Source organism: Haemaphysalis longicornis, unplaced genomic scaffold (assembly GCF_048455015.1).
Source record: "Haemaphysalis longicornis isolate Haplotype H1 unplaced genomic scaffold, Haemaphysalis longicornis Haplotype H1 scaffold_5, whole genome shotgun sequence".
Lineage (NCBI taxonomy): Eukaryota > Metazoa > Arthropoda > Arachnida > Ixodida > Ixodidae > Haemaphysalis > Haemaphysalis longicornis.
The window spans coordinates 164,921,581-164,943,892 of NW_027526385.1; positions in this window are offsets into that span (position 1 = coordinate 164,921,581).

Genomic DNA, 22,312 nt, shown 5'->3' on the forward strand with positions numbered 1-22,312 from the left:
GGGGAAATTCGTATACATGGTGATTAACTTCTAAGCCCACTATATGACTTTGGGAAAATTTTGAGTATTCCCAAACTAATCAAGGGTGCCATTATGTGGCTACATGTTAGGTTATGCATGGAACGCCAATATTTGTTACAGGGGAGAGAAATTGTACATTCAAGTGATCCAACATTATTGGACTATGATAGCGCAGTGTGATACCAAAACTGTGTCTGAAAACTTAAGTTCTCTCGGACAAACACTGTCGACAATGCTTGTGGATCTTGTCCGGTTGAATGGAGGGACGTGATGTGGTCAGACCTTCTAGAGGTCTAAAACAGAATGACACGTGATTACCACACATGAAACAATAAAAATGATTGGGTGCACGAATGTAACAACGCGGGCAACACAACATTCAGCCAAAATCAATGGCCGCATACAACGGCACCGCACCCATGAAGAGGTGGCTCCCCACAAACGCAACAAAGCTTGCGAGGCGCCCACATTTGCTCACATATGATTCGCTCTCTCTTTTCCAAACATGGCACAAAAGACAGCGGTGAATAACGAAGCCCTAAACGCTGCGCAGCCCTGTTTAGAGAAGTAGCCACCCGTGTTCTGAAAAATATGCGTAGGGCGTGGTTCGCAGTGGTGAACTCTGAAGCTGTTGAATATAGTGCTGCGGGATAGGAAACGTTATGAAGTGTATCTCCACTGCGTTTAGCGATAAATGCAAGCACCACAATCTGCTTACCCACATCGCCTTTATAGAAACAAGCCCTCTAGGTTCAACCTAGCCAGTTCAGGTAAACAATTCACACAGGCGCGGGCTCATGTTAACGAATCATTAAACAGGCCATGGCAGCTACAAACGGCATCCAGTGACAAGCAAGGCGGAAAATGTGACGAGGAAGCTTACATGACAGGAGACGACGCAGTCAGACGTGTTGCTGAGCTAGTTGGCTCATATAACAGAAATAAGATTTAGCGCAGCGGTGAAAAGGACGGGACCGGCGCTAACTCGCAACTGGCTTTAATGGAAAAGACGACATGCATATATACATTCGGCGTAATCACCCACGTGGTTTATATTTTTTAACAGGCATCCGGGGAGGGCACTTATCAGCAAACATCAAGAAACTTATCCAAGAACGGACATTCTTTTGCGTATTTTGCGTAGATTAACATCGATGGCACGCTCGCGCAGTTATCGCCCTTTCGTTGATATAGAAGGCTTCTGCTGCTTCACGTGCCGTTACGTCCCTGCTTCGTTTCAAAATGTTTGTTTTTTTAAATTCGGCTACACAGTGACATTCCTTGCAGAGGGACGGCAAGTGTGATCCCGTTCCGTTTTTTATGAAAAGGGCGTGCTCTCGTAGTCGCTCATTCACACATCGACCAGTTTGGCCGGTGTATACTTTGCCACAATCCAACGGTATGTGATACAAACCACCTTCAATGCAATTTACAAAAGATTTAGCGTGCTTCATTTCGCATGTTTTGGGAGGCTTCCTTGCAGGGTCGGTTCGTGCGCACAGCGGGCCAAGTTTAAGCGGTGCTGAAAACACGACTGGGACCTTATACCTTGTGGCGACCTTCTTTAGAATATGCTCGACTCGGTGCGCGTATAACTTGAGTGCGTGTTTTTTGTGCAAAGGTTCTGAGTGAGCCTTTTTTAAGGCAGTTTTTGTTTGGCGAAGCAAAGCCTCAGTCACGCCAGTAAGCATTGATCGCGCAAAGCCTGCGGCTTCTAGTCTGGTCATCTGACGGCTAAACCTTTTTCCATGGCATGCTCACATGATTAATAGAGAGCAGATTGGAGGCACAAGGCCGCTATAGCTCGCTTCACAGTCCTGGAGTGTGCAGAATCGTAAGACAGGAGTTTCTAGGCGGTTCGGGGTGAATATTCCCAACAAACGTGGTCGTATAAGAAGTTAAGTTTAATATCTAAACGCTGGAGACTACTGTAAACGGGTAGCTCATGAGTAAAAGTGAAACCCTTTCCATTCCAAATAAAAAGGTCTTAAATTTCAGCCACAGTGTTTTGGCAGGTGTTGTTTCTTGGATAGAACCAGAAAATCGTCAACGTACATTAAAATCTTAAAACCTTGTCAGAGTTAAGTGAGTTACTCAAGTCACGGTTAACACTCACCGAGAAAATGATGCACACTACAGGCGCTACACACAAGCTGATGCAAATGCCTTTCTTTCGAACGAAGAGCTTGTCGTCAAGAGACATGCACGTCGCAATTTGGTTGAATTCAAGTAGGACCAAAAAGTGAGTGACGGAAATACCTGCTGCATTTTCGAAGGCTATATCACCATTTGCTTCAATTCATACAACAACCGCGGGGAAGAATTCACTTTCTGGTACGGAATAAAACAAATTTTCGACATAAACCGAGAAGGCGTAGCCTACGTCCGTGTGCCCCTTATTGAACTGATTTCTGTGGTACAATTCTTAGTATTAAATGAATCATTTATGCACAAGCTGCTAACCTGCTTCAGAAGGTAGCAACTGACAAGTGGTTGCGAAGAATCTCGCTTACAATGCTCCTGAAGGGGATACCAACTTTATACGTTTTGGCAATGAAAAGAACAGTTAGGCTGCTTTTCTTACTTTCCCCAATGCCCTTACAACTTTGGTAAGTTCAGGGCTTTTGCAAATGGCTACAGCCTTATTCTTCTGCTTTGCGGCACTCCCGTTTGTCGTGATAAAGTTCTTGGTCGACAGGCAGGCTGGCCTTGTCATTGAACACTCCGGAGTTCAGCACCACGAATCCTCCTTCTTTGTCACTCTGTAGAAGTCTTAGGTAATTGTTCTTAAAATGGGAGGCAACGTCGTCCAAATTGTGGCGATGGGGTGTTGCAGAGGGCGCGTTACGAAGAAGGCTGTCGACTCCCCGTCGTCCTCTTGGGCTTTCTTGGCTACACGCCTATTCAAGGCTAGCAGTTCGTGGGTGGCATCCTCTTTTCCACACTGTATTTGGGTCCTTCCTGGAGAAGGCCGGCTATTCCCTCAGGAACATGGTCATCCCCGACGACCTTCAGAGTTCCATCCCCACTCACTTTGCCACCAGTAGCCCTCAGTAGGTGAACCAAAGTTGCCCACCACCTAAATCCTGTAGTGTCCACAGCAAGACGTCTGTAGATCTGGAGGTTCCTGCTACCAATTCATTCAGGGTCCCGTATGAAGCACAGCACTCGAAGCCAGTCGTACAGCATTCGTACCTGATGCCTCAGCTCTGAACGCAGGATTCTGCACAGCTGCTTCACATGTCCAAGTGAAGCGGCTGTCCAAGGTCCCACTCGAATATTTAGCACCGCATAAACTTGGCACACTACGCGCACGAACTGACCCTGCAAGGAAACCTCCCAAAACATGCGAAAAGAAGCACGCTAAACCTTTTGTAAAGGGCATTGAAGGTGTTGCGTATCAAATACCATTGAATTTTTGCAGAGTATACATCGGCGAAACCTGTCGATGTGTGAATAAGAGACTACAAGAGCACGCCCTTTCTGTGAAAAATGGGACGGGATCACACTTGCCGTCCCATTGCAAGTAATGCCACTGTGTACCCGAATTTGACAAAACAGAAAAAGTTGAAATGAAGTCGGAACGTAACGGCACGTGAAGTAGCGGAAGCCTTCTACATCAAGCGAAAGGGAGACAACTGTGTGAGCGTGCCATCGATGCTAATCTACGCAAAAGGATGTGCGGTCTTGGATAACTTTCTTGGTGTTTGTTAATATTTGCCCTCACCTGATGCCTGTTAAAAAAATTTAAACCAGTTGTTATTAAAATTAAAATTTTAAACTCGCAAAAACCAGTTGCGAGTTAGCGCCAGTCCCGAGCTTTTCATGATCCGTGTCTTTCGCTGCGCTAAATCTTATTTCTGTAAACGACGCAGAAGAGCGAGCGACCTTCAGGGCAAGCGCCAAACGATATTAGCCATCTTCAAGCGCAAAGTTGTTCTCAAACACTTCATCGCAAATTCGAACACGACAGACATATCCGAATACGACGAGGGGCCCAATTAATCAGAATAACTACGCTTGTGTAACAGCACTTGACAGGTAACAACCGACGCCAGACGGGTCACAAGGCGATTCAGAATGTTCCGTGCATGACTCCGCACGCCGTACTCAGGGGTATCGGCCGTTGGCAGTATATTGGTAAGCAAATTACAACGACAACGTAATAAATAATTGCCTCTATTACTGAATATATCAGTAACTTTGGAGTTTTATTATTTATAGTGCGTGTTACAATAAAGAAGCCTAAATTTTTATAGTTTACAAACAAAAAACGTGGTTTTTCGCGCACGATTTCAAGAAAAAAACACAGCAGATGGCAAGATAACACTTTGAAATGAAATTTGGCACGGTTTTTTTGCTATTCTATTAGTATTTTGCTTCTACTTATTTAGCACCAGATTTCATGCTCCCTCCCTCCACAACGTTTGTATTCTTTTTGATATCTGCCTTGTTCTCCAGCGTTGTTTTTCTAGAAAAGACTAACTGGTCTGTTTTTTGCATTTTCAAGCATTATTCATGGTCGCTAACAATCATAATGTAATCATATTTTGATTTCTAGTACGTTATACTCCACTAAGCGAAGAGAATGACTGTTGTAAGAGGGGGTGCTATGATTGTGGGGGGGGTGCGGGAGAAGAACACGGAACGATTGAATGATGATACAGATGTCACAATTAAAGGTTATGCTGTTGTCCGTGCAAGGCTGTTGAAAAAAAGTGGAAGGGAGAGTGTTATTCTGCGGCTGTTCGTAATAAGCAAGGCCAGACATTTTTTTCCTTGTGTCAACGTCGGTGCCGCGCTGCTATATATTGAATTTCACAAAGAGTTTTAATTGTGCCCATGGTAAACGCTTTCATTTTCGGTTGTATAGTTTTCCTTTTGAATAATAATAACAATAAGAATATAATATTAATAATAAAATTAATAATAATAATAATAGGAAGAAGAAGAAGAAGAAGAACAAGAACAAGAAGAAGAGGAAGAAGAAGAAGAAAAAGAAAAAGGAAAAAAAGGAAAAGAAAGAAGAAAAGGAAACGAAAAAGAAACGAAAACGAAAGAAAAAGAGAAAGCGAAAACGAGAAAGACAAAGAGAAAGAAAAAAAGAAAGAAAGAAAAAGAAAAGGAAAAAAAAGAAACAGGAAAAGAGGAATAAAACGAAGAAGAGGAAGAAGAACAAGAAGAAGAGAAAAAAGAAGAAGAAGAAGAAGAAGAAAGAAGAAGTTTATTCAATCTTACAAGAAGATGAAGTTAACAAAGCAGAATTATACAGACGAGGGTCCCATAGTCAAGAGTGCAAGGGGACCCGGGAAAAATAAATTTATTTTTCATTTTCAATTCGCGAAACAAGATTTAAATGAACAATTATAAAAACTGTTTTTTCATCATAAAATACGAAACCCTCATTCAAAGACTGCGCAGGTTTGCGAAAGCCCTGTTACTGCATAATAGTATTCAATTTCGCTGAAGACATTGATGCCTTGCCTAAAAAGTTTATTTACAGGACTAAAAAGGCATTCAGAAGCCTTCTCCTCCCATATACCCACACATGAAAATAAAACTTGTGATGCACTCGAAGAAGTATTGTAGTGCTGAGTGAGATCTAAACATTCTGTTTGTGTTGTGCAAATTCGCACCTTCTACCAGCATATTTTACCCTTCGTTTTAATACCCAAACCATAGGGTGCTGTGGTGAACACCCTAATAGTCTATCAATACTGTAGTGGCAAGCCACATTGCCAGCGGCAGCAGCGTGATGCAGGCCCACTTGCGCGCTCACCCGCCTAAGGGCTCGCGGGCCCCTGGCATCAGTATATAGAGACCCCACGGCATCCCGAATACACTGGCCTTCCTATGTGGTCTGACCCTCTCTGTTTAAATGCCTCCGTGGCAAGCGCTCTACAGTTGGTGACCCGGACGGATATCCCTCCAACCGAAGTTGCAGGCACTACAAGCAGCCGGTAATGAGATCGCCGGCCTGGATATCCACTTGCCGCCGTATTGGGAACACAACCCGGCCATCTGGTTCCTACTGGCCGAGTCACAGTTTGCGCTGTCTGGCTTCACCTCCTAAGAACGCAAGTTTTACTACGTCGTCATATCAGTACCCGCGACTACTGTGGAAGATGTTGTGGACATTCTCACCATCTTTATACGCAACCCTGCAGTAACAACCTACGACCAGCTCAAAGCCGGGCTCCTCGAACATACAGCAGCATCTGAGCGCACGTGCCTACAGCAGCTACTTCACACCGAAGAGCTTGGTGACCGCAGACAGAGCCAACTCCTGCGGTGCTTGACCCAACTCCGCGGCTCACGTGCCCTACCCATGGACGGCGCGTTGCTGCGCGAGCTCTTTCTGCAGTGCCTGCCTGCCAACGTGCAAATGGTCCTCGCAACAGCGTCATTCATGTATCTCTCTTCGCTCGCATCCCTGGCCTACAAGGCACTGAAAAAAGCCAGCACAGCTTCATTAATTGCTGCTGTGACCGCAACGCCAGAATCACCCGCCCCTCGCACGACGCCAGCTCCTGCCAACGAATCTGCGTCTCCGTCGCCTGCCAGTGCTTATCACCTGTTCGTACGACTGGAGCAACTCGTTGTCGCGGCGACGATGCAAAACAGCTCAACACATTCTCTTCGCCCGTCACGCCAACGCCATTGCTCGTCTTCCCCACACCGTGATGCCGTTCGTGGACGCAGCCCTACATCAACCCCTGGTGTATGTTTCTACCACCGCCGTTTCGACGCAGACGCTCGCCACTGCCTTTTACCATGCTCATGGACGGGAAACGGCCCGGCGGACCGCTAGCGGCGACGACCGGTTCTGGCCCCATTGAAGTATGTTGCCTGTTTCACATCGTCGATCGCACCACCGGACAAACGTTTCTCGTCGACACGGGAGCGCAAGTCAGCGTGTTGCCAGCTTCACGCCACGACCGCACCTCCAACGCAGTCTTCTACCTCCAGGCAGTGAACAGCACGTGCATTCCCGTTTTCGTGCAGCGACCCCTGACTTTCTGGGTCTTCGCAGTACTTTTTGGTGAATTTGTGCGATCGCGGACGGTCGCTTTGCCATCCTTGGTGCGGACTTTCTCACCAAACATGGCCTCGTTGTCGACGTCAAGCGATGACGACTTCTCTACACCACAACCCTCCTCTCAATTCAAGGCGTCGTAGCGACAGCAGCTGCTTACGTAGCGCCTTCCTGCGCTACAGTTGCTGGAGAACCGTTTGCCGCCCTGCTAAAAGAGTTCCCCACCGGCATGCTACCACATGACTGGGCTCATCCTGTGACTCACGACGTCCGTCATCATAATACCACTACCGAACAATTCTTTTGCTTTCGTCTGCATTTGGGACGATGAAAAGGCTTGCTTGGTGGTTTGTTTCGGACGATGAGAACCTATGGGTAAGTGTGCGAATTCAGTGTGTGACATTTCAGCCACCTTGCCGTCGCCTTCTACAGAGCGTCTTGTGTCGCGTACCCCAGGTACGTGTCTTCAGCTTGCAGGCGACGAATGACAACCTCTTCTTCTTCCTCTTCTCCTTGTAGGGTAGCAACGAACGCACTGAACATTTTGACCTCTTCGGCCAATCTTTGGTTGGCTAATCCCTAGGGAGATTCTGCCGCAATTATCATCATTCCGCCGTGCATGGCAGCAACAAGTTACGGGACAGGGCCCTAACAAGAGTCTTAAACTCGCAGGTGATGAACGACCACCTCTTCTTCTTCGTCTCCTTCTTTTTGGGTAGCAACGAACGCGTTGAACGTTTTGACCTGAGCGAGTGTCAGAGCGAGCGGTGCAGAAGCGGGTTGGGCTGCCCGGGGCAACCCTGGGGGGAGGACACCGGACCAAGTGTGACTCACGGTACTGAGTCTCCACCTAAACCGCTCCACCACTCCGCCCCCCGGCCAGCTACGTCGGCGTACCTCCCCAGAAGGAAAGAGGCGAACCTCTTTCGCGCCTCTTGGAAGGTTATGTTCTCAGTGACATTCACATTTATGATCGCCTCCTCCTGCTTATATTTTTCGCATTTTCGAGAGTAGGCGGCGTGTGGTTCCTGGCAGTTGGCGCAGGCGAGGGTTGATGATAGACAATTGTCAGATGGATGATCATGCTGGGTACACTTTACGCAGGTCAGACGGCCACGGCAGAAGTTGGTTCCGTGCCCGAAGAGCAGGCACTTAAAACAGCGGCGCGGGTTTGGAATGTAGGGCTGGACATTACAATGTACCAAACCTGCATTGACGTACTCTGGGAGTCTGGTCGGGTCAAAAGTAAGGTTAATGTGCTTGGCCAATACTACTACTCATAGTTGTGCACCTCACAGCTGTCACGCCCTGATTTCTCAGGCCATCCAGCACCTCAGCATCTATCTTATTCTTGAGGTCTAGTTCGGAAATGACAACTTGAGAACTCTTCAGGCTCCAGTGGGGTGTCGCCCGCATTTCAATATTAGCTATGCGAGCTTGTTCAACGAGTATCTTGGCGTGCTGTTAGTTGTGTACTTCAAATAGAATTTCTCCAGTTCTTTGTTTTTGGCCTTATATTTGTCACTAAAGATGCCATCCAGAAATTTCGATATCAGGAACAAGGACTGTGATGCAAGACGCTTTTCTTGTTCAGTGAATTCCTACACCAAAAAACGGGGGTACTTATCGGGCTTTGGAAAACTGAGGCCTGGTAGTGGCGTATATGAACCTTCGGTGCGCCCTTTTTAAGGGGATGATCAAGTTGGGGGTGTGTTTACGATTTACGATAAGGCAACTAAAAGAAGCAGAGTATGGGAGTCATTTCTTCGTCAGCCTTGCCCTAATAGCTGAAGGGGTCCCTGAGCTTCCTGCTCGGTAGACAGAATGGGAGCCCATTCGCCGGAGCTTTACCTGGGCTACGACAGCCACCGCTTCAGGTTTCTACCATTCACCCTAAAACACATCATAACGGTTGATCACAAGTTAAGTATGGGGGCTCGGAGTCCAGGGTGTCACCAATACCGTCCCGAAGATTGCTCGGCGTGGCTCGTGCGGGGACAGAGGGATTGGTCCTTGTAGGGCCACGTCTACGTGATCGAATTGTGTTGCAGGTGGTAAAATTGGGTGCAAGAAACCTGCGGGTTTCAACGGTGGCGTTTTGCTGTGCTGGCATGGATGGAATGCCTTCACGTGATGTTTGAGGAAGGTCGCAAGTTTTGGCCAAGGATATTTCTGGCGTAGTCTAGTGAGAGTTCTCGTAAATCCTAGGTTACCCGACGTGGTTTTATCGTGACAGGCAAACAGAACGAAATTTCGCAGGTCTTCAGGCATGACAAAACGATCGCGTATATATCGCTGTCTTCCGCGCTCTTTTAAGGAACGCCGTTCCGTAAGAACAACAAATCCGATCCTTGCACTTCGCGTCTCGGTAAGGCGTCGTTTTTGCTGTATGGTGGACGTTAACGGCACCAAGCAGTTTCGGCTCGCTGTCTAGTCGCCATATCGGAGGACATTACAGCATCCAAGAAAGCGCTGTCTTCATCAAAGTATTCACACACTTGTTAGAGAGGCGCCCGGGATAGGCAGTCAGCGTCTGGGGGTTTTTGACCAAATTTGTAAACGACGGTCAAACCGAACACCTGCAGTCGTAAACTCCAATGGGCAAGACGAGCTGATGGATCGATGAGATTTGTTAACCAGCAAAAGGAACGATGGTCTGTTATCACTTTCAATTGGGTGACGTAGAGATAGGAGCGAAATTTCCTAAGTGCCCACATGACTCTGAAGCACTGCTTTTTGGTTGTGGAGTAGTTTGACACATAACGCGAGAGTACTGCTTGTGTAGGCTTTTATTCTTTTGTGAGCGTCGGTGTGAAGCTCAGTCGTTGTCTTCATCAAAGTGCGTCAAGACGGCATATATTGCCTGCGTAGGCCCAACTCGTTAAAGCCTTTATGCTGCTAGCTTCATTACAAAACGGGACGTGGTCTCTGGTAAACCGAGTAAGTGGCTCGGGAATTTTCGAAAATGCCTCAGTAAACTGGCGATAGGAAGCGAAGAGACCAAGAAAACGTCGGATGGCCTCTTTATCTCCTCCTTTGGTAAAAGCGGCAATGGCAGCTGTTTTTTTGGATCTGGTCGTGTCACCTTGGCGCTGAATGTAAGCTGTATGAATCCGAAGTGGCATTTGTTGGGTTTCAACGAAAGGCCGTCGAAAGACACTGCCGCGAGCACGTCTCATCTGGGAGAGGTGGTCCACAAGCGTGGTGAAAGAAACTATGACGTCGTATAAACACACATGGCATGTTTCCCAATTCAGGCCGGTCAGTAAGAGTCCATTAGTTGTTGGGATGTGGCTGGGGCAGAACAAAGGCCGAAACGGAGCTGCCTAAACTTGTGAAGCCCATCCGGCGTGCTCAAAACGGTTTTCTTCTGGTTACTTTCGTCGACTTTGATCTGCCACAGCCACTTATGAATTATATTTCCGAAATGTGCTTGGTCCGCCGAAGTCCGCTCAAAAAGTCATTTAGGCATGGTAGAGGATAAACATAGTTTTTTAACACGCTTGAGCTTGCCGTAATCGACAAAAAGCGTAGAGTTCCGTCCTTTTTTCTACCAGGACAACTGGTCATGACAACAGGCTATTGAATAACTGAATACCATCATCGTCACGCATTATTTACACTTGCTTCTGAATAGCTTCGCGTTCTTTGTTAGGCACACAATGCTGCTGCTGTCTTTTGCGCTAAGTATTTTCCTGCGTGATTTTCTGTATAATCTGAAGTGTGTATTTTTCTCAGCGATGGCTATCCAAGTATCCCGAAAAAAATGACTGTGCTCCTGAATAAAATGTCACAAGCACGTGCATTCTTCCTTCGTTTCCTTGCAAGACGCCTCGTGCGATTATATAGTCTTTGCGTGAAGAGGCGCGACAGAGTGCCCGCTGCGACTGCTTCACATCAGGGTATTTCGTGCTGCGAAACCTCGAAAAGACACTTCACCTCAGTGGTATGGGAACATCATTTCTTATGCGAAGGACCTGCCGGCGGTCAGTCAAGGAAAAAGTACAGAGGAAAAGGTACGGAGAGCACTCGCGCAGACCAAGGAACCGTATGACGAACGTTTATCGTTAAATCTCATTCGGGCCATGCACAGGCCGATCGGTGTAATGATATGCCCTCCTGCTGTGCGAATTTCCGCTGCCGTATATGGCGTCGCACCTCGCTCAAAATGATGGGCAACTTACCACTCATGCGGAAGTAGTCGGCGCCAGTGTATACTAACGCATCTACACGACGACCGTATATGTCGACGTAAATATTTAGGGAGCCGTTTTTTCCATCGGCGCCTTTTGTCATCTTAATACCGGGCGTTGACAATGTTAGCAGTGGAAGCCTTGATCATGTCCGCCGTCAGTGATCCCGCCTCCAGTGGCCGCTGCGTCAAGTTTTCTTGATGGGGGCTTCGTGATCGTCTATCTTGGTGACCTTGGTGCTAGCGTGGTGATATTGGCGATTGTTATCTTGGTGCTAGCGTGGTTTGTCGCATCTCGGCGTATAGATTGTGATTGGAAAGTACGGCAGGACGACTGTAGTAGACCGTGCTGCTGTCCAGTAGTCCTCGATACCACGGGGTGATTGGCCAGATAATTGGCTAGGTTGTGTGGCACCAATTGCAAGTTTCCGTAAACCATGCCGTGTGTACGGGCAATTCCGGTACACATGGCTGGCCTCACCGCAGTTGTGAAATATGTGGCGTGGGTCAGGGTTACACAGCCCTCGTTTTGCGTAGTCGTTCACGGATATAGAGGGATGCTCGTCCCGGCTCTGTAGCACGCGGGACGCCATACGGCGGCGATGAAGCGGCGGCTGTACTGAACTTCTCCATGCCTGAGCGTACAGCAGCTTCAAATGTTTGGACGGCGCTGGTGATGTGTCCTCATGAGCTTGCGAATCCCTGAAGTCTTGCTGAACCTGGTCTCAGACCCCGCAAGGGGTAACTCGAGCAATCTTGGTGGCGGTATTGGAGACACTGCGGATCCCGTGACCCTAACACAAGCTGTGACCTAGCGTTGTGATGTGTTTAGAGGTGAAGGGTAAGAAACCACAGATGGTGGTCGTTATAGCACAGGTCAAGCTCCGGCGGTTGGGCTCCCAGTCTGTTTACCAGGCAAGGAGCTTCGGGACCTCTTCAGCTATCACGGCAAGGCTGACGAAGAATGTACCCCTGTTTCCTGCTTTGTTCTTAAGTGATATGGATAATTTAACACCCCCCCAAAAAAACGCGACCGGTCCCTGAAGAGGTGCCGAACCGAAGTCTTCTTTTCTCTATTGGCTTACTTCACATTTCCAAAACCTGACAATTTCTCCCGTGTTTAGTAATGGAATCTCTTGACCAGTAAAAGCCCGTTACTGCAGTTTGTTTTTCTGATATGTAAGTTCCTGGAGGGAATTGCCCCAAAATCGTACAAAGCCAAGAAGCTCAACACAGAAAAAAATTTGATCAAACCTAACAGGCAGTAATTTACAAACTCCTCACGCAACTAGCGTGGTAGATACATGCATAAAGTTCACGCCCTACCGCATGCTGAACCGCCAGGGAGTCACCTCCGATCCTGAGCTGATGAACGAAACAGAGACAGGTCTGCTCGAGGGTCTTCGAGACGAGGGCCTGATGGCAGTACGAAGGCTAAGCATGCGTCGAAGTGATACATAAATCCGTACAAAGCACTTGATCTTGACATTAGACTGCTCAACCTTACCCGAGTAGGTCAATGCAGTCTACATATGATGTGCAGCACGCTGCTTCAAATGGCAGTGGTTCGTGCACGGTACAAAATCTTGCCGTGGCAAGCCAACCTGTGCCAAATGCGGCATACAAGACCCCCCGAAAGATAATTGCAACTCCACCCCCTTCACTTGTGCTCACTGCGGAGAACCACGCGCGGCGTACTCCCGCACCTGTTAGAAATTCAAACAAGAAAACGAAATAATCAATGCGAAAGTAACATAGAACATCACCTTCCTAGAGGCGCGAAAGAAGTTCTCATCTTTCAACCTGCGGAAGTACGGCGACGCAGCTCACCGGGGGCGGAGCGACGTCTGGTTTTGGCAGGGACCCAGTACCGCGAGTCGGACTTGGTCCCGGCTCCGCGCCTTTTTGGTTGCCTCAGGCAGCCCAGCCCTTCGACACACTGCTTGCAGAGGCAGCAGCGGTTGTGGTGCCAACCGCATCCGTCGTGACCGGTGCCACTCCTGCCCCTAATCTCGTCGTCCTCTAGTGAATTGGATGGTGCCGAGGTGATGGATACCGGGGACCCCGCATCGGCTCCCACAGCCACCAGACCACCCGTGCCAGCTCTGGCGCCCCCAATGCCTGCAGTGGTGGCGGCTCAAACGAAGGGACCCGAAGGGGGGCAATTCCAGGGTGCCCGGTCCGTCGGGCACCCCCCTTGAAACCTGACAACAAGATGGATGTTCGGCCCTTCCCGCCTGCAACGCATAGCAAAGAGCGGACCCAGACGTCTAAGCCAACAGAGGCCCAAAAAGCACTTCCGAAAGTAGAAGCCCCGAAAGACGACACATATTGACACACACACACACTTCAGCCGTCCTAAAACGTAGAGAGTGAGAACAGAAAACATCATTCAGTGGAACTGCAGAGGCCTCCTTAAAAATTATGCCGATGTGTATGAAATGCCACATGCCAATCTGCCAAGACTCATGTGTCTCCATGAAACTCACCTGAATTTCAAACAACCTAATTTCTAGATAGTCACATGGTATCCAGAAAGGACAAGGTTTGCCACACACACTATTCGGGTGGTGTTGCCGTTGTTGCCCTAAATTCATTAGCATGCCATCCGGTCTCTTGAAACACTGTCCTTGAGGCTGTAGCAATCCGTACAGTAATATTGCAGTGAACCGTGTACGGGTTTGTGTATTTATTATTTGTTTATTCATTACTTATTTGTACTGCCGGGCCATGCGCTAATATTTTATCAGCGTTCTAAGCAAAGCGCGTCTTCCATTCTTTATTTTGTCGCCACACGGGCTATCACATTTAGATAAGCAGACTGTTTCGCCCTAACGTCACTAGCCCAGAATAATCTTCTGTCATCTACAATGTGCTGGATGTGATTCAAAGGTTCCAGAAAAGCTCACGCCGAAAGATAAAAGCCTGCAGAGCAGAGGCCGCGGCATTCGATCCGATGACACTCGCCTGCGCAAGTCACTTTGTTGACCACTGCTTCGCCGCATGTGTATTCCGAAGAATGGTTGGAAAGTCTTGAACGCGTCCGCATCGTCTACAGGTGGGATGACGAAGAAACTTTCCAGCATGTCTTCTTTTACTTAGAAGATGCTGCTGAAACTTGGTTCGAGAACCATGATAGCTCTAAGACCAACTGGACTCAATTCAAAAAGGAGTTCTTTTAGACGTTAACTGCCGTAGTAATAAAAGAGCGTGCTGCGCTTTTGCTTGAAACGCGAACGCAGCACCCTAACGAAGGTGTCATGATCCTTGTTAAGAGATAAAGCGACTTTTTACCCTTGCGAACCCTGAAATTACCGAAGAAAAGAAACGCAGGTTTCTAATGCGCGAAGTGAAGCAAGAGCTTTTTGCTTGTCTAGTCCGTAACCCGCCGAATAAGGTGGCTGAATTCGCGTCTGAGGCGGCCGGGATGACTACGCTAGAAAACGAACGAGACAGTACGGCCGCCCAGTCAACACCCTGTTCTCGGAGACCATCGGTGCCGCAACTCTGCGCTCCGATACATTGCGCAAGACCATGCGAGCAGTGGTCAAGAAGGAGATTCAGAAACTTTTTTCCAATGACGTTACAACCTCAAGTGGCTCCCCTTACCGACGTAATCTGAGAAGAGGTTCAAAAGTCGCTGGGGACGTCTACCCCGACAGCCCCAAGCGATGACCTACTCTGCAGTTCTTCGGCAAGCCCTCCCTTCTCCAACTCGTCGTCAAGAGGCCGAGCCATACCGCCGTCCAATGCCGCCAGCCCGACAACCTGTAGACCAATACCAGACGCTAAGAAAGACTGACGTGTGGCGAACGCCCTTTAATCGCCCGCTGTGGTACCACTGCGGAGAGGCCGACCACATGTACCATTCGCTGGTCCTACTAAGGGCTCGGTTTGGTTGGATTCTCCATCGAAGCCCTGCGCCCCTGGTACGTCCAGCGCCCTGGTGAGATCGAAGAACACCTGTCCAACACCAACCGAGGACCAGCCCGCTTCAACCGTTCGCCGTCGCAATACCCATATCAGTCACCAATCCACCACAGCACTGCTGACTCCTCACGTGGAAGGTCCACCAGCCAACGCGGGGAAAACTAAAAGCAGCACTTCTGGTGGTAAAGTTCCACAACCGTGGAAAAATGAAAACCCTCCAACGGCGCAGCTACTCGCTGAATACCATGATTGACGACATATCCACAGCCCGACGACCCAATCTAACCCTGACGTGACTCCAGAACACGACGACAGCGAAACGCCGCGACTCGTACCTGACATGACAGACCCTGCCGCTGAGAACACGAAAAAGACTACGACGCATAGTGCCAGACCGTCAACAAGTACAAGCCAAAATACGATGCCCCAACGCACCAGAAACACGAGGAAATCGGCGTCCGACGTTCAGCTGTCCATCGACGGCTTTGATGTAGTCGCCCTCATAGACACGGGAGCCGACTACTCAGTAATGAGCCGACCATTTGCGTCCAAGCTGAAGAAAGTTATGACCAGATGGGACGATCCGCACATTCCCACAGCAGGACGCCACCTCGTGACGCCAAGTGGAAGTGCACATCACGCGTCACTATCAACGGCACAACGTACTCTGCGGCGTTCGTCATTTTGCCTAACTGCTCCCGCGACATATTTCTCGGAATGGACTTTTTGACGGACATTGGCGCAATAACTGATCTACAGACCAAGTCAATATCTTTTGCCTGCGATCACTCCACGACGCCACAGCGGAACCCCGAACACCGTGCTCCTGTAAGGATCGTCGACGATCACGTCACCATGCCACCCCGCCTAAGCTTGATGATCACCATCTACTGTGAAGGAGCTGCTCCTGAAGTCCACGCCATCATGGAGAGTGACCAAAAGTTGCTTCTCGAGCGTGGTGTGTCGGTCGGAAGAGGCATTGCGCGCTTTAAGCAATGCAAATCCTACATTTTAGTCACCGATTTCACCGAGCAGTACCAGCATTTAAACAAGGTCGCTACAATCTTGTTCCTCGAATAAACGTAAGGAGCAGGTGACGTGAACGCAGTCGCCAACTTTCAACGCGCACCCGAAGATACCTCCAAGCTTCTGCATCCCTTCGAAGTAAAACCGGCGCTACCGCAAGCAGAAAGGAACAAGTTATCAGCTTTGCGCGTCGCTACAGCGAGTGTTATTCGTCGAGCTCAAAATTACATCAGACACCTCTGGCGAATCACCAGATAATAACCGATGATGGAGCGCGAACTACACAACAGTCACGGTACCGCGTCTCTTCCCACGAGCGGGAAGCCATCCGGACTCAAGTCGACGACATGCTCAGCGACGACATTATACAGCCATCGAAAAGCCCTGGGCTACGCCGGTTGTTCTGGTGAAGAAAAAAGACGGCACATTAAGGTTTTGCGTTGACTACCGGCGAATGAACAAAGTCACCAAAAAGGACGTATAACCCCTGCCACAAATCGACGACGCCCTCGGCCCCCTCAGCCATGCGACGTACTTCTCATCGATGGATCTCAAGACCGGCTACTGGCAAATTCAGGTGGACGAGATAGACCGAGAGAAGACTGCGTTTAAAATCCTGGACGGCCTATACGAGTTCAAGGTGATGCCGTTTGGGCTGTGCACGGCGCAAGCAACGTTTCAAAGAGTCAAGGACACTGTGCTAGCCGGCCTGAAGTGGCACACCTGTCTCGTACACCTCGACGACGTTGTAGTATTCGCCCTAACTTTCGACGAACGCCTTTCAAGATTACAGTCTGTATTCTAGGGTATTCACACGTCGAGGTTAAGGCTAAAGCCAGAAAAGTGCCGCTTTGCTTATGAGGAACTCACGTTTTTGGGACACATCGTCAACGCCGCGGGAGTCCTGCCTCAACGGGCGAAAACATCAGCCATAGCGAACTTCCCAAGACAGAAAGACAAAAAGGGCGTGTGAAGATTTCTCGGACTGTGCGCATAGAACTGGCGCTTCATCTCAAACTTCGCACGCATTTCAGAGCCACTCACGCGGTTGACAAAAGATAGCACCTCTTTCGCATGGGAAAACACCCAAGAAAAAACATTTTGCAAGCTGCAACAACGCCTGCAAAACCCGCCCGTGCTCGCTCATTTAAACGTAAACGCTTAAAAGAGAAATGCAAACCCACGCCACCAAAATAGGCTTGGGTGTCGTTCTCCTCCAAAACGAAAGCAGTTGCGAAAAAGTAATCGTCTCTGCCAGCCGGGGTCTGTCGAAGGAGGATAAAAATTACCCAGCCTCCAAAAAAGAATGCCTCTCAATTATATGGGCCATTTCGAAATTCCACCCAGACGTGTATGGTAGACCATTGACAGTTCTGACAGACCACCATGCGCTGTGTTGGCTCGCCAATTTGAAGGACGCCTCTGCCCGTCTTGGGCGGTGAAGCTTGCGCCTGCAAGAGTTCGACATTACAATCGTCTATAAGTCTAGTAGGAAACACTCCGGCGCCCACTGCATATTCTGTGCCCCTGTCGGCCCACCACCACAATACTCCAATGAAGACAGCGCGCTCTTCAGAGTCGTTGCGGAGAGCGACCTAGCCGCCCAGCAGCGTGCGGACCCCGACTTGCGCTTCATAATCAACTACCTCGAAAGACGCAATGTCGCCGTGCTAGGGCGTCCAAGCGGAACTTACCAGCATTCAGCCTCAAAAACTCCGTCCTCAGCAAGAACAATTTACACCCAGGAACAAGAACGAATTATCTACTTGTCATCCCCGAAAACATCCTTGACGAAATTTTGGAAGCGTGTCACGACGACCCATCTTCCGTACAATTCGGCACAGCCTGAGCACTGTTGCAAAAATCAAAGGGGAGTACTTCTGACCCGCCTTACATCCGACGTCACCCACTACGTTCGGAGTTGCTGTGACTGCCAGCGACAAAAAACGTAGCCGACAAAACCCGCCGGCTTTATGGAACCAATCGCCGTCCCATCGAAGCCCTTTGAACAGATTGGAATGTACCCTCTAGGCCCGTTCCCAACGTCACAGTCACAGAACAAGTGGATTGTTGTAGCGACAGACTACATGACGCGCTATGCAGAGACCGCCGCTTTTCCGAATAGGACTGCACAAGAACTCGCAAAGTTCTTCATAAAGCAAGTTCTGCTGCGACATGGAGCCCCTGAAGTCCTAATCACGGACGGCGTAACGGCGCTCACTGCAGAGTTTATGCAAGGACGCCACAGCAACACAGATCAGCGAAGAACGACGGCGTTCTACCCGCAAACGAACGGACTTACAGAAAGACTGAACAGTACGATCGCGAATATGCTGTCAGTGTACGTCGACGTTGAACATAAGACTTGGGACGAAGTGCTCACGTATGTCAAGTTTGCGTGAAATACGGCTGTCCAGGAAACTACGCAAATGAAGCCGTTCGAGCTTGTCTACGGAAGACTGCGACTACTATGCTTGACGCAAAGCTTCCGCATGTAGAAGACGACGACCTCAACCCGACGTCCAAGGATACCTTCAGCGTGCGGAGGAGGGCCGCCAGCTCGCTCGAGTTCGTGCAACAGACCGGCAGCTGGTGGATGGTGGAAAACTTACTGTGCAAGATGACGGACATTTTTGTTGTTTGTTAGAACTTTCTTTTATTTTAGCATCGGGTCGATGCACTCTTAGATGGGAGTTTTTCCGCAAACCATGTGTTGTTTTGTTTATTTATTTGTTTATTGTTTGTTTTTACTGCCTGGCAACGCCCGGCTGTTTTATCTGCGTTATAAGCAAAGCGCGTCGTCCGCTCTTTATTTTTATGTCGCACGGACTATCACATTCAAATAAGCAGACTGTTTCGCCATAACGTCGCTAGCCCAGAATAATCTTCTGGGATGTACAATGTTCTGTAGGTGAATCGACGCTTCCAAAAACACTCGTGCCGAATTATAAAAGCCTGCAGAGCAGACTCCGCGGCATTCGATTCGACGACGCTCGAATTCGAGAGTCACTTTGTTGACCACTCCTTTGCCGCCTCGGTATTCTTTTGAGTTATTAGGGGAGCACTAGTTCGCTCCAAAATACTTGTTTCTCATTCAAGACAACTGCGTCGTCCTTTGCTTCATGGCAATATTTATACCTTGATAACGGTATGCTCGATTTACATCTCTCGTAGGTTTGTTTTCGGAGCTACGATTTCGAGGCACTGTTTCACCAGCTACCTGAGCCATACATTCTCACAGGCGACCTTAATCCGCAGAACTTTTTGTGGCTCCTCTCGAACTGAGATCGCCTGTTATAGAAGTTTCAACATCCTATGGAGCAAGCCTTTGAAACAAAAAACAGCGTAGATACCATAACTTAGGACACAATACGTACTCGCATCTTGACTGGGCTATTGGTTATGCAGTTCTTTTTCCATGTCTTCAGTGGGGTGTCGTCACGGGCCTCTACAGTAGTGACCATTTCCCTACTTCACTAACGTATATAGGTAACGGCAAAAGCAGTTTATCTTCCCATGATACGTTTATGAATCAAAAGCAAACTGGAGCCCAGCCATAGAAACATCTAACCTGCACCAGACCTCCATAAAACACCAACACGTGGAGGAAGCCGCCCAACTCATCACGGCGCACATCTTCGAAACCTGCCGAAACTTTATTCCCCAGGCCTCCATTGCGTCCCGCAACCCAAGGAGACCCCGCAGGAGGAATCTGCTAATGCTGATGTTTGCGTGTACTGTGCGACAGCGCGGACCCCGAGCACCCACGCTCAGCTGTGCCGGGCAGTTCCGTGACCGAGTAAAAGAGAGTCTTGGTGGTTGAGCGACGCTGAGTGCTTGGATGTTTAGGGCTCCTTGGCGAAGGCAAGACACCACTTTTGTCTCCGCTTCACATATTCCGCACCTCAGGTCTGACCAGCCCGGTGGGAATCGGCAGTCGCCTTTTCCTGTCCTCACCTTAACCTTTCTCTTTTCTGTCTTCTATATAACAACTTTCCTGGCGTCTCATTCTTTCTCAGTTTTTCTTTTTTCCGGGCGGCTAGGGTTAACATATATGGTAGACGACCCTGAGTACAGCCATAATACACTCGTGGTGCACAGCTGGCGTGGGCAGGACTTGCTAGCGAGTTTCTGTCCCGTCCCCTTTTTGGGCTTCATGGTGGGCTGCTGGCACCATGGCCGAAGAGATTTGTCGTTTTTATGCCCTCTTTTTTCGCCCAACTGATCCCTCTCGTAAAAGAGGGGGCACCGATGCAACTGCTAAGTTCTTCCCAAAAAATCTCGACTTCCCTCTACTTCCTTACCTTTGCATCATGCATACTTCCAGAATCTGTGGAGGTAGAATACACAGAAATGAAACTGAGACCGTGTATTCCAGATACCCGCCGACGATACAAGAGCCAACGATACGGTCACGGCTCGCTAAGCTGAGGGGGACAAGACACCTGCGCAAAATGTGCCTCCAATCAACACCTTGCCGAGAACTGTGAACTCAAAAAACTCGGTGTGAACTGTAAAGGCAACCACGCAGCTTACTCTCGTGTTTGTCCAGCATGAAAAAAAGAAAAAAAGTATCACACTGAAAGTAACTGAAAACCTGGCATTTCGCGAAGCACGGAGGCGACTGACACGAGGGCATACCCAATCCTACTCCGTTGTGGTGCACAGGGCGCGGCATCACAGCTGTCTTCGGCGCCTGCTGCAGCTACACAGAGTGAGGCTGAAGCAAGGCCCCCGCGCCCCCAGTGCAAGGAGCTGGCGCTGCTCCACCACCCCCAAAGTAGGCTGCGCAGACCCGTGGTTTGGCAGTCCCGAAGGCCTCAGCCCACACGGCGACTCCGAACGCTTCAGCACCCGCGCGTCTTGTACGAACATCCAACGTCTCTGGAGAGACAATGGACACAACTGAGGGAGGTTCTCAGCCGTCTACACCGGAGGTTCGGCGGAACTTCCTAGAAAATGAAAAGAAAGGCAAAACCGCTATCACGGGACCGAAAACTTAGTTTTCACTTGACACAAATATAACATGTCATACCTAGTCAACTGGAAAAGTAGAGAACATTCAAATTATATAAACCACGTCAAACAAATATTCGCAACTCATTCAGCGGTAGTCTTGTGCATTCAGGAAACGAACTCTGGTCCTAAACATAATAACACACTGAAAAGATATCAGGTCTTGTTGTGACGGAGAATAGGTGATTAGGCTCTCTGGTGCTGTCACAGTAATTGGAGAAAATGGTGTTGCAGCTCAACAACACAAACTGAAAACTAGGCTAGAAGCAGTCGCTGGCACCCTGCTTGTATTCAAAACAATCACAGTCTGCTGTGTGTACTTGGAACCACAACTCACGGTAACACTGCTTGATCTAGAAGACCTAGTAAATCAGTTACCAGAACCATTCCTAATAGTAGGCGGTTTTAATGCCCACTCATCTTTTTGGGGATGGGAAAATCTGATGCAAGAGGCGAGATTCTAGATTTGATTTTGTTCAATACTGTCTGCCTACTGTATACTGGCAAGCCAACGTACTGCTCTCCAAGCTCAGGAAATATGAGCTCCTTAGATTTATCCTTTAGGTCACCATCTATTTTAGCAATTTTCAATGGGATATTATATAAAACCCATATGGGAGCGATCACCCACCTGTACCCATTAGTATAGCATCATCACTTACCATTACCCGACAGAACCATGCTGGTGGAAACTTCAGGTTGCCGACGGGTGGCGTTTTACTTCGGAAGCAAATTTAGACCACGTTTTTTAGACCCTCTTAGTACTGAAGAATTGAATGAAGTGTTTACATTCCACATTGTAAATTCTGCATGCATAGCTATTCCACAGTCCACGGGAGTGGTGAGGCAAAACTAAAAATTATGGTGGACACAAGAATGTAAGCAGGCAAAAAAGTAACAAAAATAAGCATGGGGGGTCTTTAGAAGGTACCCACCGCCAGAAAATCTAATAAATTTGAAAAAGGTAAGAGCTAAAGCAAGGTACATTCGCCGCAAAGCTGAGAAAGCCCGCGGAAAAATTATGACTCTTCCATAAACAGCTCTGTAACATCGAAGGAGGTATGGTAGCAAATTCATCAGCTAAACGGGAC